At 40.2% G+C, this 15,207-nt stretch overlaps 1 protein-coding gene across 3 annotated transcripts in view; it reads right to left on the bottom strand.

Annotated features, from left to right (window-relative positions):
• The window catches only part of SMAD5 (SMAD family member 5), a 51,232-nt gene extending 36,546 nt beyond the window's left edge, over positions 1-14,686 (bottom strand). For 2 of the 3 annotated variants that reach the window (XR_010840243.1, XM_067031673.1), the window contains exon 1: positions 14,573-14,686. The gene's annotated coding sequence lies outside the window, so the exon portion shown is untranslated. The remainder of the gene's footprint in view (positions 1-14,572) is intronic. The other variant, XM_067031674.1, reaches the window with a different exon arrangement.
• Between the last annotated feature and the right edge of the window lie 521 nt (positions 14,687-15,207).

Genomic DNA, 15,207 nt, shown 5'->3' with positions numbered 1-15,207 from the left:
TAGTTATCAAAGAAATTTAAAAAACAAAGACAGTGAAATATCACACCACATCTACAAGAATAGCTAGACTTAAAAAAAAAGAGAGAGAGAAGGTGTTCATGACAATCAGAACAATTCTTACATATTGCTAGCAAAAATACAAACTAGTCCAACCACTTTGGAAAACTGTTTGACAACATCTACTAATGCTAAACATAGGTCCCTATGACCCAGCAATTCCATTCTTAGGTATATATCCAACAGAAACAAGTGCTATGTCAACCCAAAGGCAAGTACATGTTCATAACAACCTTATTTGTAATAGTCCCAAATTGGAAATAACCCAAATATTCATCAACAGTAGAGTGGGTAGATAAATCATAGTAATAAATTCTTACAACAGAATACTTCACAGCAATGAAAATAAACACACACATGTAAAACATGCATGAATCTCAGTGATATACTGAAGAAGTCAGATACAAAAGATTACACATTTTATCATTCCAACTACATGACATTCAAAAACAGGCAAAACTAACCTATGGCATCAGAGGTGGAATATTACTAAGAGGGGACAAGACAGACTTCTGCGGAGCTAGAAAATTTCTGTATCTTGATCTGGGTGATGGTGGTATAGATGTACACATACATAAACGCTCACTGAGGTATACACATAAGATTTGTGCACTTTATTTTAAGATATACTTCAATTTTAAAAATCTTTTAAAAATTTACTAGTGTACTGATCACTTATAATTAGTTCTTGTTCACTAGCATCTCCCTTACTATAACAGCTTCTAAACCACAAGTGAAACTGCAAATTCGGCAAAAACTGTAACATTTCACAAAGTTTACTAAAATGAGAGGAAAAGATGCAAGGTCTGGGATTTAATTTTACCTTACTATCCTATAAACAAATAAGTCTATTGTTGTTTCATGCATACTGTCAAAGAACATGAGACTCCTGAGTTATAGAAAGACAAAGGACTTTATTAATCATGGCCCATCAAGCAACATAAGCGTCAGATGTGCGGTTCCCTTTGCAACTGAGACCCACAGGAATAATGCAATATGACCCAGATGGACAGTACTCCTGCAGTGGTTTGCACTTATGATGAACAGTGAGTTTGGGAAATTCACCACTTTTATAGTTATCAGTAAGCAATAATAACTTCACTGTCAACGGATTAACAGAAGTCCATGGGAAAATCCATATATATTTTTATGAATATTTTCACAAAAATAAAAATGCTCTTAATATTAGTACCACAAATGTCAAACATGAAGGATGTCATATCATGCTACTAAATTGTTTTGTGAGAAAAATTAAGCCTATCCATACTCAATTCAGTCTTTGTTCATTATAAAACTTAATGCATGTTTACAATTATAACCTAATAATTTTCCAAAATTTTAAGTTTTTAAGATAAAGTCCCAATCAGACCTTTTATTCACAATTCAGTATGAAATACTGGTCTGCATTTTAAGTGGTTTTATTCTGAATGGGTGTTTTCCTGAACCAATTATCATTGGCTCATGAAGACCTAAATATACCATAAGCTTTTCTTTTTTTTTTAAATTTTAAATTTTATTTATTTATTTATGGCTGCATTGGGTCTTCGTTGCTGCGCATGGGCTTTCTCTAGTTGCGGTGAGTGGGGGCTGCTCTTCGTTGAGATGCGCAGGCTTCTCATTGTAGTGGCTTCTCTTGTTGTGGAGCATGGGCTCTAGGTGCATGGGCTTCAGCAGTTGTAGCATGCAGGCTCAGTAGTTGTGGCTCATGGGCTCTAGAGCACAGGCTCAGTAGTTGTGGCACACGGGCTTACTTGCTCCATGGCATGTGGGATCTTCCCAGACCAGGGCTCGAACCTGGTGTCCTCTGCATTGGCAGGCAGATTCTTAACCACTGTGCCACCAGGGAAGTCCTGGTAAAACTGTTTTATGGTACCCATGTGATAGATCAATTTTCTCCTGTCATCTTTTCTGTAAAATATATATTTAAAATAAGACATTGGTCCACAAATTGAAATAAAAGTATCAGAGTGCTTGGGATACAGCAACAGATTTATTTTACTACCCTCACAAAAGTCCTCCATTACGATAGAATTTTTTCATTTCGTATACAAAAAATAGAGTAAAATAATAATTTTTTTGATTTGCAAATACTAGCATATGCAATATGAGTCCCAAGTGAACCTGCAATACCTTTGAAAATAAGAGTACAAAAGGTTTAATTTTAAATCTCTTACTAAAAAGTTGGTTCGATTTTTCACACCCCCTTAGCCTTTCACTAAATAAAATGAATTCAGAAACATTGAGAACACCCATCCTCAATTCAAACAGCTGATTGTGTTCACAACCAACAATACTCTTCTATATTATCTCTAAACTTATCCCAGTAATAGAGAAAAGTCCAAAAAGGCTATATTCATTAACTTCAGCCTTTAGAGGTTACAGATTGCTGGGTAGTTAAATTTGGTCCTCTGTACTCCCTTTCTACAATGCTTTCAGGGTCTACTGAGGCACAAATATATACCACACATGCTAAACTCAATAGCTGACTTATACTCTTATTTATACAACACATACTTACTGAGTGTACCTAAAAAGGGCAATCCACTAAACTAGATGCTAAAGGGTTAAAATATAAATCAGGTCCAGACCTTAACCGTAAGAATTACAAATTAATAATCAACTAAGATGTGCCCATTCCTATCTACAATACACAATGGAGAATGGCAGATCCCCTAGGTTGTATAGGATGCTAAAAGAAATTCAGGGGATGGCCCTTTGGGGAAGGGAGTGGAGGGAGACAAAAAGCATGAAGTGGCTATATCTTAGGCATAAATGTTATTCTGATAAAGACATAAAATCAGAGTTTTTATCTGCCAGGATGGGGAAATACTATAGTTCAGTTTGCTGGAACACAGGTGGTAGAACAAGAAAACTGACTAGATACATACAATAAGGCTAATCTATACAGGGATATTAATATATGTACTGTAACACACAAAAACACCAGATTTGAAGTCTAATGAACTAGGGTTCAAATTCTGAATCAAACACACCTAAATATCCATTTTTCCTATTTTGTATAATGAGTATCAGTTCTGAGAATTAAATGAGATACACACTTAATGCCTGGCATAGTACATATTGAGCAAAGGGAAACTACAGTCATTATTATTGCAATAATCATGAAATTTTTTTGACATCAGGCTCAGGATTTTAAATACACAGCTGGGGGCTTCCCTGGTGGTGCAGTGGTTGAGAGCCCGCCTGCCGATGCAGGGGACACGGGTTCGTGCCCCGGTCTGGGAAGATCCCACATGCCGCCGAGCGGCTGGGCCCGTGAGCCATGGCCGTTGAGCCTGCGCGTCCGGAGCCTGTGCTCCGCAACGGGAGAGGCCACAACAGTGAGAGGCCCGCGATATACAAAGCCATCTACTCAAGAGGTTCCATTATTTTATGAACCTTGAAGGAAGAAAAGGTTGCAAATTAAACTATCACACCATGCTTTCTCATCGCTTAGATTTTTTTTCTTCATAATATCATCCTTCTGCCATCAAGACTATAGGTCTGAAGAGTGTTCCAATATTACTCCAGGATTGTTGTTCAAGCCACTGACACCCATCCTGCAAGTTTTGATACTGCTGCTTCCTTGATCTTCCCAGAGGGTGTAAATGAAAGAAATGACAGCAATGAAAACAGCAAAGGCAGAGATCCTGCACGTGCAATGACAACAACATAAAAACTGCCACCTAGCCAAAACCAATATTCAGATGCCATCGGCTATAAGACACATACCAATTTCAGAGATATGATGAGGTGGAAAAATGCATATCTTAGAAGAAATAAGGCAGCTTTTTCTTTCCTCCTGTCCCAAAGTCTTTTCTGATGTTCCCCATCACTTCCCACCAGTATCTACTGCTTTCCCTTCTTTCTTGTTCTCATTCTCCTTTCTTGCCTCCCCTTTCTCCATTCCTCACAGCTTCTCCCACATTCCTGAGTGTTGATTTTGGAGAAGCTTGGCTACTACCTAATGATGTATAAACTACCTAAGGAAAATGAACTTTTCTTCTAAATCCAAAAGGACCTACTAGCACAGAGTAGGTATTTTGTACCTCTGGTACTTTCAAGTGCTCCAGGGCTTGCTTACCTCCGAGTTTTCTTCTAAGTGGAAGAGAAGATGCATTTGACAGCCCTGATATGTAAGACAATACCCTACATGAAAACCTGGCTTCTGAGCAAATCCTATTTGTGCCTCTGTCATCCTCATCCTGGGCCACCTAATACATTGAAGCTATCCTAAAGTACACCATTGGGAATAAAATATTTGTTATTGCTCTTTAAAGGTGACTTACTTAGTTCCTATAAAAACCAAAGTATCAGTAGGCTTCAAGGAACTTAAATCATGGAATTATTTCCTTTTGCAATAAACTTCCACAAGAAGCTCTTTCAAAATAGTTATTATTTATAAACGTTAAAGCCATATTTCAATAGAATAACTGGGGACAGAAGACAAATTCTGTTTTCTTTTTGCTCTTCTGGAGTCACACTAACCTAACCTTTTTGAATGCTAAATATTAACTGAGCCTTCTTAAAAGCCAAGTCTTCTTAAAACAATGCATAGGAGGCTAACAAAGAAGTCAATAAAACAAACAAACAAACAAATCTCACAAACTAAATTGAACAATGCCCAAGATATCTTTCAGGGAATTTCCATTTCTAGCTTAAAACCCAGAGAATCCCCCAAAATCTAATATCCCATTAGGAAATACACAGGATAATCTGTGTAAAGTAAGTCAATTCTCATCAGTATTGCAGTTTGAGTGAATATAATGATATCTAGTGATCAAACACTTTCAAACTTCTATTCAGGGGAACCATAAAAAGAACAGAAAGGAAGAGGAATTATACCAATATAACTGGAAAAAAGGGGAGGAAAAGGTGAAAAGATTATACACTTATGAATACGATTGCTTAAGAGGGAATTAACTGTGCTTCAAATGGCTGGTGACAGCAAAAAGTGGAGGGCTCAGCAAATGTACAATAACCTAGATCTGACAGGCTCCATTTCCCCCCCAACCCCCACCCCCCCCACACACACAGCACTTAAGTGAATAAAAGCCTTAATGATCAGGTGTGGATAACTGCTCATGATATTAGCACAGATTTTAGGAATGACTATCACAAGATCCAAAAAGGAATATGACAATCTATAATTCATAATCCAGTTGGTAATAAAGGACAAGAATAAGGAAAACCAAGTATCACTAAGCCAAATGAGGCAAGAAAGACTAGGAGGAGACAATCAGCTAGACCGTGAAGCTAAAGGGAAAGATACCACCACAGAATGAAAGCCAAACAAAGAAAGACTGAATATAAGGCAAAGGAGTCAGGCTGCTAGAAGTAATCCTATATGCAGTACAGAGTTCTATCTAAGCAGAAAGACATGTTCAAAGAGCCATTTTGAGAAGACAAAAATGGCAACAGCACATAGCCAACTAAAGACTTAACCAAGAGGGGCAGAGAGGGTAAATGGAAAACATGTAATCCAACTATGAGAGGAAGCCACATCAGGGTGGTGGTACGCAGACCAGGTAGTGACGGTAGTAGAGATAGAAAAGGAAGAGTTATGAGGGACATTACAGATAAACAATCCATAGGACTTGCTGACCACCAAGAAGAGAAACGGGGCAGTCAAGAAAGGTAAAGGTTGAGGACTTCCCTGGCAGTCCAGTGGTAAGACTCTGCGCTTCCAATGTAGGGGGTGCAGATTTGATCCCTGGTCGGGGAACTAAGACTCCACATACACAACCGAAAAAAAAAAAAAAAGCAAGTAAAGGTTTAAAAGCTGAAAGAATTAGATACCGCTCACCCAAAAAAGGGAATTCTAGTTATTGCCAAGATGAAGCAAAAAGGTGACGGTGGAGGAGTGTAAGGAAGCAAGTACTGATCCAAGTCCAAGCAGATATGACACTTAAAGCTCAAGACAGGAGGAATGAATATAAAAATTTGGAGGATGATACAAAGAGAAGTAAGAGTTGAATTTGATTTATTCAAATTTATTGGGTGCCTAGTAAGCCAGGAATACTCTGTGCTAGGAACGAGGCTTAAAAGATACTATCTGTAATCTCAATGATCATAAAGAATAATGGGAAAAACAGAAGATGCTATGAAGAGCTTCATATGCTGTTTAGAACATCACTTAGTTTTACTATAGATTTCCATATGATACTCAACAGAGATGAGGTATTAAAACAGAGTAAAAAATATATACAGCAAACACAGAAGACCAGTAACTGAGTAGATAGGAATGTGTGCTACTTCGTACATCAGAACTTGGAGGGACTTAAGAAAACTGTGAACACATTATCTGCTATTACCTTGGCTTTTTATAGTTTACCTCTGGTTTACGAAGACCTAACTAGATGACTCTTTCACTAATGGGTTTTGTCATTTCAGACAGCTAGAAAGAAAACTGGGATTTAATTATGAGCTTCAGAAATTAGGTTCCCTGAAATTCTTCTGAAAAACTGCAACTATCAACTGAGCAATAACAATACACAGCAGTACCTTGGAAATCCAAAGAAAAAGAGTGGCACCTCAACCATAAATGAAAATCTTATAAAATTAAGAGCTATCATGCATTACAAAAGAATCTATCACATTACAAAACATACACACACATTCTCTCTCTCTCTCTCTCTCTCACACACACACACACACACACATGCGCGCGCGCACACACACACTTTACTTCTATTTCAGCTCAAGCATCCCTTCTTCAGGGAAGCCTTCCCAGACTACCTTGCCTAGGTGAAATTCCCCTATTGTACACACTTACTGCTTCACCACCTACCTCTATTTAGTAGCACTTAACATATCTATGTTTTTACATTTACCTGTACAACTTGGCAAGAATGTAAATGAGAAGAGCCATATCTGTTTCACTCATCACTGTAAGCCTAGTGATACATATGCTCAATAAATATTTGTCTAATGAATGAAAGAGAATGTGAATACAAAGCATTTGCAAGGATATTAGCCATGGGGATAAGGTAGGGTTCAGGGTACTTTTTACTTTCTACTTCATGCAATTCTGTACATCTTAAAATAAACATGAATTTCTTGTATAGTTAGGGGGAAAAAACCTACTTTAAAACCAAAGTGCAGATGTACCTCAACTATACTAAAATTCTTACTAAAGAGAGGATTTATAAGAGTCATTCTTGTTTCAAAAGAATTCTCTCCAGTATATTTAGGGTTATACAAATTTGGAGGCTGAAATTTAAGAAGAGTCAATCAAAAACTAGGGGCAAATATTTTCTGCTTCCAATAAATAACAGTAAGAATTCATTTTTCAAAAGCATTTATCTTCCTGTACTGGAATCTGTATGGCATTTGTACCATACAGATTCCTCACAGATTTTACAAATGCCATTCTCTGCCTGGACCACTTTCCTCAAGCTCCAACCACTAATTTCTAGCTCTCTCATCACTGAGCCTTCAGCTTTAGCTATCATCCCAGAGACCTTCCTTGATCATCTAACTCTATATAAAGTAGGTCTTCCCTAATCTCTAATCCAATACTATATTCATTTCCTTCACTGTACTACCAATTTGTAATTATTCGTTGGTTTACTTGATTTTTGTCTCTCCCACTAGAATGCAATTTTTAAAAAACAGTACTAAGCATATTCAGAGAACTTGTTAAATTGACTCAAGTTATTCATTCAAAAGTCTATTTATTGAAGTAGAATTCTAGGAGCTGGGAATATACAAGTGAATAAAGGGGGCCAAAATCCTTGTCCTCATGTAGCTTACATTCCAGTAGAGGGAGATAGACAAAAGACAATAAATAAGTGATACAGTATAGTTAGGTGAAAAATGGTACGGAGATAAATAAAGCAGAGGAAGGTGGATGGGGAGCACTGTGGGAGAGGTGTAATTTTAAATAGCGTGGCTGGGCTGAGCCTCTCTGAGAAGGCACCAACTGAGTCAATACTTTAAGGAAATAAGAGTGAGCCAGGCAGATATCTAGGGGAAAACTAGTACAGGCAAAGGCAACAGGCAATGTAAAAATCCCAACGAGGGAGCATGCCTGGCGCACTCAAGTTAACTGCAAGACCATGAAGCCTGAGAATAAGTAAACAAGAAGGGGAAAACAAGGAATGGGGTCAAATAGGTAAGAGAGCCATGCTGGATATGATAAGAGCTTTGGCTTTTACGGTAAGTGAAATGTGGATGAGAACTCTGAGTAAAGACATGACATTTTCAGACTTTTATTATTGTAAAGAATCACTCTGGCCCACATGTTAAGAATAATGGGGGCGGAGGTGGGCAGGAGGGGTAAAAAGCAGGGAGATCAGTTCAGAGTTGAAGCAATTTAGGTAAGAGATGATCATGGCTCAGAACAGGGTGACAGCAGTGGGGTGGTAAGAAATGGACAATTTCACATGTTTGGGGAGACAAAAAGTTTCCTGATGGAAGAGAACGGGGAATGTGAGAACGGAAGAGTCAATAATGATTCCAAGGCGTCAGCCTGGGCTACCCAAAGAATAGGATTTGTCATCAAATGATTTGGGAAAGGCTGATAGGGAAGCTAAAAGATGATCTAGAGTTACATTTTACATACATTAAGCGTACGAATAAAATGTTGTTAAACTTTACCAGGCTTCCATTCAAATGAATTTTTATTAATGTCAAGAGACCAAAAGTCTTGTTCTTACTTCAAACTACCTGAGTAGAACCTCCGACCTGCCATAAACGCACACACAAACTTCCCTCAACAGTCTCCCCCAAACAGACAGACACATAGACACACACTGCTCATGCCCAGACTTTAGAGGTAAATTCATAGAAACAGCTCCTTCACTTTCTGCTCCGACATCTCTCTAATTGCTTCAATCCAAAACAAAAGGCAAGCAAACCAATCCAAAAATTTCACCCAACACTGTTAGCCAAAAGGCAATCTCCTGAGCACATCAACCCATGCAAATAAATGTGCATATGGGTCACAAGCCACCATCGTCTCAGCCAAACCTACACAGAAGAATTACAGATGGGGGTCTTAAAGAAACAAATTCCTCAGAACGATTCCACAAAATTCAGATTCATTAGGTTTGAGAGTAGGGCCCTACCTCCCATATTTTTAACAAACGTCCCAGGTTCTGCAGTAGGTTTGAGAATCAAGGCCCTTAGGACCATCTTTAATGGGAGAAAGTTACTTGCCTATATACATTCAAAGATAACATTTTGTGGTTGGTGGGGGCAAAGCTTTAAAAATGTCTTACCCCTGTGGTTCTATCATCCTTAGTCACCAAGTATCAGCAAAAGTAGACACACCCCCACCACTGTCAAACCAATCCTCGATCTAGGTATACAATTACTACAAAGCATGTAAGCCACATCCATGACTACACTCAAGTAACAGAAAAAAACCAAGAGCACGTTGGCTCCAAAACTCTCCTAGATTCAGAAATCCTATTCTATATTGGAACATCTACAAAGAGGAGGAAATACAATCACAATCGTAAAATCAAAATCATTTTCCTAGGGCTTCCCTAGTGGCGCAGTGGTTGAGAGTCCACCTGCCGATGCAGGGGACGCAGGTTTGTGCCCCCCGGTCTGGGAAGATCCCACATGCCACAGAGCAGCTGGGCCCGTGAGCCATGGCCGCTGAGCCTGTGCTTCCGTAGCCTGTGCTCCGCAACAGGGGAGGCCACAGCAGTGAGAGGCCTGCGTACCGAAAAAAAAAAAAAAAAAAAAAAAAAAAAAAAAAAAAATCATTTTCCTAGAGAAACACTTAAATCACCACTTTTCCCAATTGTGGCTCCCAATATCCAAAGACATCCAAAGTTCTCACAGTAGATTTCAAAGCCATTCAGGAGCTGAACTCATGATCCCTGACACTTCTCACACCATAATACTCTCGCCTAGTCCTCTCTGTGACCACACAAGTCTCTACTTTTTTATCTCCTACATCCAGACTTTTCCCAGTTTTTAATCACTCTTTAAACCTCGCCTGCTCCTCTAAGTCCTCTAATTAAGCAGAGCCTGATCTACATGTATCACTCACCGCCAGAGCCTGCAAGATTTCTGACATTGCTGCCAGATGTGTCTGAGTATACCTGTAGAGGCTTGTAGGCACAGAAATAGACAGAGTTGGTCAATCTTTATAGTGCTTTCCTTTAAATTATAAAATCATCAAGGGCAGATACCAAATCATTACGTTATAAAATGTGTCTCTGGAGTACAAAGTGCTAACTTGTGTACACAACATATATTCCAATGCTTTATGAAGATGTTTTCCAGATACCTCATGTGTACCCCAGAGGTCAAGTCACCAAGTCACCTACTCACCTAAGCGGGCAGAATGATGTGAAGAAAGGGAATGAAAACAAAAGACTGGCTTTGAAAAAGTTCTGCAGCATCCTCCTTTTCCTGGAAATACACAAACCAGAATAACTAGATCTCAAGTTATAAAGCCTACCGGATAGGATGCTAGGCAAATCCTAACACATCATGAAAACAGAAGTGAACAGAATAAAACCTGCCTTGAAAGTACCAGCCATATTCTGAGATCATAGTTAAATTTGAAAAGTGTAAGACTGTTCACAGGACTCCAGTTGCTATGCTCAAAGAAAGGTGGGAAGGTGACACTAGTTTTCTTCTTACTATTATTTTCAGTAATAACAAAACAACATACAAGGAAACCAAAAAGAAAAATCCAGTTAAATCTCACAACAGATAAGGCCATTTTCAAATTTCAAAAGTACACCAGTCTGTAAACTTTATTTATATATTTATATATATATATATATATATATATATATATAAAATAAGCAGAGACTGGTATACCAAAGAATTCAAGAGCAAACCCTATTTACAAAATGTACTTTAACAACCGTCTTCCAATAGTGAATTACAATTATAGTATCGCACACACAGAACCACCTAAAAAAGAATTCTTTCTTCTAAAATACTATCACAACCAAGTTAGGGATACAATAAGAAAAGTCACTAAAACCACCTCTCTACTAGAAAAGGAACAAAAATCTCCCCACCTAGGTGACCAAGGCAAAAAAGTATAAAAACTACAGAGCCTAGAACTAGCTGATTATTTATGAAAAACCTAGTAACTCTGTAATTACACCATCTTTTCAAAGTCGTGAAACAATAAAAGCTGTTAGAATATGAGACTGAAAAACTAGCTGGTCCTAACAACAATCTAGCTTTTAACGATTCTTCAAAGAGAATTTTATATCTTAACCTTCCAAATAGTAAATGCACCTCTCAGATTCAGAGGTCTAGGTAATGGCAATGAACTGGATAATCCAGCACTAAGAATTTCAATTACTTTTGTTCTATTAACTTTGGAAGTAGAAAAAAACAAGGTGTAAAAAAACATGGAGAGACTTTGTGAGGTCATTCATCATCATCTTTGGTGGAGAATGCATACTATCTCTGTGCAGTCTTCTTGGGTCCCACCCTCCCAGATACTCTTTCCTCCAAAATATCCAGACCAGTAGAAATAAGAATCATCCCCCAGGCTGTTTATAAGATTTCCTTTTATAAGACTGTCCCTAACAAAAGGAAATCTTCTCCAATGTCTTTGACCTTATCAATACACTGGCAAACCCACAGGGTATATGGCACCTGTAACATTTGAAGAAAAGAAACTATTTCAGTCTCTTTTTTGCGCTTAGTATGAAGCACAAAAAAAGAGAGACAAAGAACATAGACCCTCTAGAACAGGGAAGACTGAAAAACCAGGGGAATAAAGGCAGCTATATCCTAAAGAGTACTCAAGTCAGCTATGAAATTCACCCAAATGTGTGGCTCACTGCCTGAATCAACATATACGTCTGGTTAATAATAAACACTGGTTAAGTCATAAACAAAAAGGGCTTTCTTACTCAAAGACTCTACGAACTACTGGTAACATTAAAATTTACAATTAAATAATATGTGTGAAATAGATTTTTTAAGATAATATTTCAGGTTACAAAGAAATTTAAAACTGTTTGATATTTTACTGCCTAGTCTTCAAAACACTAAGAAGCCAGTATCTTTGATTTGACCAAGTTACAAATCTGTTTTCAGAAGCAAGCGAAAAGATACTGCCTCTGCTTAATGCAAGGGACAAAAAAGATCATCACTGCAAAATAATGTTTGGGTTCATGATGAAAACAGGAAACAGACAGGCTGCCCAGGTATAATTATGGTTATAGTCTAATGTGCCTTCAGGTTCAGCCAAGAATTAAAACCCAGTGAAGAGGGTAAGCAGAATTTACTTGCCTCTACCTTGCTACAGAAGGCAACTTTTAATAATACTCCCAGCAACATGTTACATAACCAGTCAATCTGATTCAAACCTCATTAGTAACAACATTCTGCCACTATCTCCCTCTGAAATTAATAACTGACTTTGCCAGAGAGGCAAAGAAACACAACACACATCAATCTATCCATTTTTGTGGCGCCTAACGCAGTGAACCAGACAAGTAGATAATTCCACCAAATCTGCACAGAACCTACAAAATTATTTTATTCTTTTCTCTTCCCGTTCACTGCTCTCTTCTTTTAACTAGACCATATCATATGGATGAATTTAAAATCTAAGAGGAAAGTTAGTTGGGAAGGTTCATCAAACTTTTATTGCCTATTTCAGCTGTGATCGGAAAGGAATGGAAGCATAAATGACAAATCGATTTTATTAACAAAAATAAACGGGTATGCGATAACAGCAGCTATGTGAAAAGGAAAGGCACACTGACTGAAGGAGCAGCAAGGTAGAGAGGGAAGAACGGAGGATGCTATAAAGACAATTATGCAAAGGTTAAATTTTAAAAATCTAAACATAATAAATACAACTTTTACGAAGGTTACACTTTGTTAACTTGTTTCCTAAGAATTGTTTCGTATTCTTGTAACCTCTGATTCATCTTACAGGAAAAAAGTTACCAAAGTAGCAGTAAAAGGAAGAATATAAAATAATTTGTTCAGATCTATAAATAATTCCTATTTATTGAATCTGGAACACACTAATTGCATAAAAATATTCAGATCAATAAATGTTCACATCGTGTCTATACTGTCTTCCCCACAAAACTGGCATCTAGCAGCAACTTTAAACTGCCTGGAAAGTTACTAATCTATTGGGATTAGGTTTTCAACCTTTCAGCTTTCAAATTAAAGTTAAAAACTAATTCATTCTGGGCAATTCGGGTACTCTAATATAAGGAAATTTAACTACTCCCGTTTAAAAACAGAATTTAAAAAACAGCAACTCAAGTACCCCTTCCTCTCAACTTCTGTAAGGCCAACCCGCGCAACCTTCCACCTATCCAGTCTACGTTGTTAGATAAGAACACTTTTGGTGGTGCTAGGCAACAGGCATGATATGACAAACCCAACCAGACTTCAAAACTTTTTCCACGGAAAGATAAGGTAAACAAGATACAGTGAGTGCCACACCCATATAAACGCACAGGCAGCCAGGAATGCTTCCCCACCCCACCCCCGGCCCCCCAGTCTCTCTCTAGACCTCCAGCTGGTCAGGAAACAATGTCTCTACAATCAAGACAGAGATCTGGCCCAGGGTGTTCAGGCATTCCTCACCTCTAGGCTGGCCTACAGCTCCAGTCTCCAATGCCATCCAAACCAGAACTGGAACATTTTGTTAGGAAGCGGGCAAACGTCCAAATAACCGACTATCCTCGCCCCAGTTCTTTTTGCAACCAAAATCTGTTTTGGCTACTGAGCATGCTCCGACTTAAGACAGGCGCCACATGGGAGTTTTCAAAGCTTAGGCTCCAAACTCCACGTAATAACAGCAGCTGAAAGGGGAAGGCAGGAAAGAGGGAGGGGGAGGGGGACAGGCCGGAATATGAGTAGACACTGAAGTGAAGGACCCCGGTAGGGGGTGAATAGGGTGAAGGCAAACAGACCTCGCTAGTCGTTTTCCTTGCAGCTAAAGTTTACATAAAGTAGAAGAAATGTTTGCAATGATGAAAACTGGCATGGCAAGTGGCAGAAACCGAGTCTAACTACCAGCTGAGCGCAGCAGCAGGTCACAGCTGCCCAGAGTGTAATTTCCACCGATAAGCGTAGATCCTTATCTTTGAAACACAAAGCGACAGCGGCACGGATTCATCAAGCCACTGGACGGCTCTGCAGTGTAGCCGACCAGGCTGCTCGGCCGAGCTCGGCAATCCTAGCAGGGGTGTGTACTGAGGGTGGCGCTTGGAAGAGTGAGAACAAACCGCTCCTCCGGACAGAAGGGGGGCCGGGGATCCCCGCGAGGGCGTCCCGAACGCCTCCCGCCACAGTCCGGGGACGCCCCGAGTCAGGCGAGGCCTCCGCAGCCAGACGGGCCGCACCATCGCCACCCGCCTGGACCCCGGCAGGCCGGGACTCGGCCTACCTCCCGCCCCTCAGGCCCGGGTGGTTTCCGCTCCGCCCGCGGCCGCACGCCCCCACCTCGGCCCGAGTCCGGCAGCTAGGGCAGAGCCGCGTCCGGGCAGAGCCTGCAACCCCGGTCCCGCTCGCCCGCCCCTCCCGGGACCCCGCGTTCACTCACGGGCCGGCGGCGCGCGCTCTCCCGGCGCCGTAGCTGCGCTTGCCCACAGCGCAACTTTATTAGCAGCTCGGCCGCGGGACACGCGCACGGCGCCCGCTCGCTCAGGACCCGGATGAAGGAGGGAAGGAGCCGGGGAGGACACCGCGGGGTCGGCGCATGCGCGCGAGCCGCCGAATGACCAATGTGGGACCCACCGAGGGAAGGGCCTCCTAGCTACAGCGGCTGAAGGAAGCCACCGCGCTTGGCTCGGCGCCCGCAAACTGTGGCTTCCGATCTGCCGGAGGCTTCTCTCGTCCATGGCCAGGCCCAGGAATGGCAGTCGGCTAGTTCCCACCGTCCCGATAGCCACTAGTAGTCTCCGCTAACCAAATCAACCCACATTATAATAAAATAATTGTCATCGACATGGACAGTGGGAGATTTCCCCAGTCACGTATGAAGTGTAAATAAAAACATCTTCGGATACAACTTTGCTACTCTTAATGATTTGTAATATAAATCTGAGAGAAGAGAGTCCTCTTTCTGTGAAAAAGTAGCTTCAAAACAAGCTTCTGAACATATTGCAGCTTCTTACTGGATGCCCTGAGCGCCCTCCCACGTGGAAATCTTGGAGCCTCTACCATCCCCCACCGCTC

This window comes from Kogia breviceps, chromosome 4, assembly GCF_026419965.1.
Source record: "Kogia breviceps isolate mKogBre1 chromosome 4, mKogBre1 haplotype 1, whole genome shotgun sequence".
NCBI lineage: Eukaryota > Metazoa > Chordata > Mammalia > Artiodactyla > Physeteridae > Kogia > Kogia breviceps.
The sequence above is the reverse complement of the archived record's forward strand: the minus strand, read 5'-3'. Positions and strand labels throughout refer to the sequence as shown.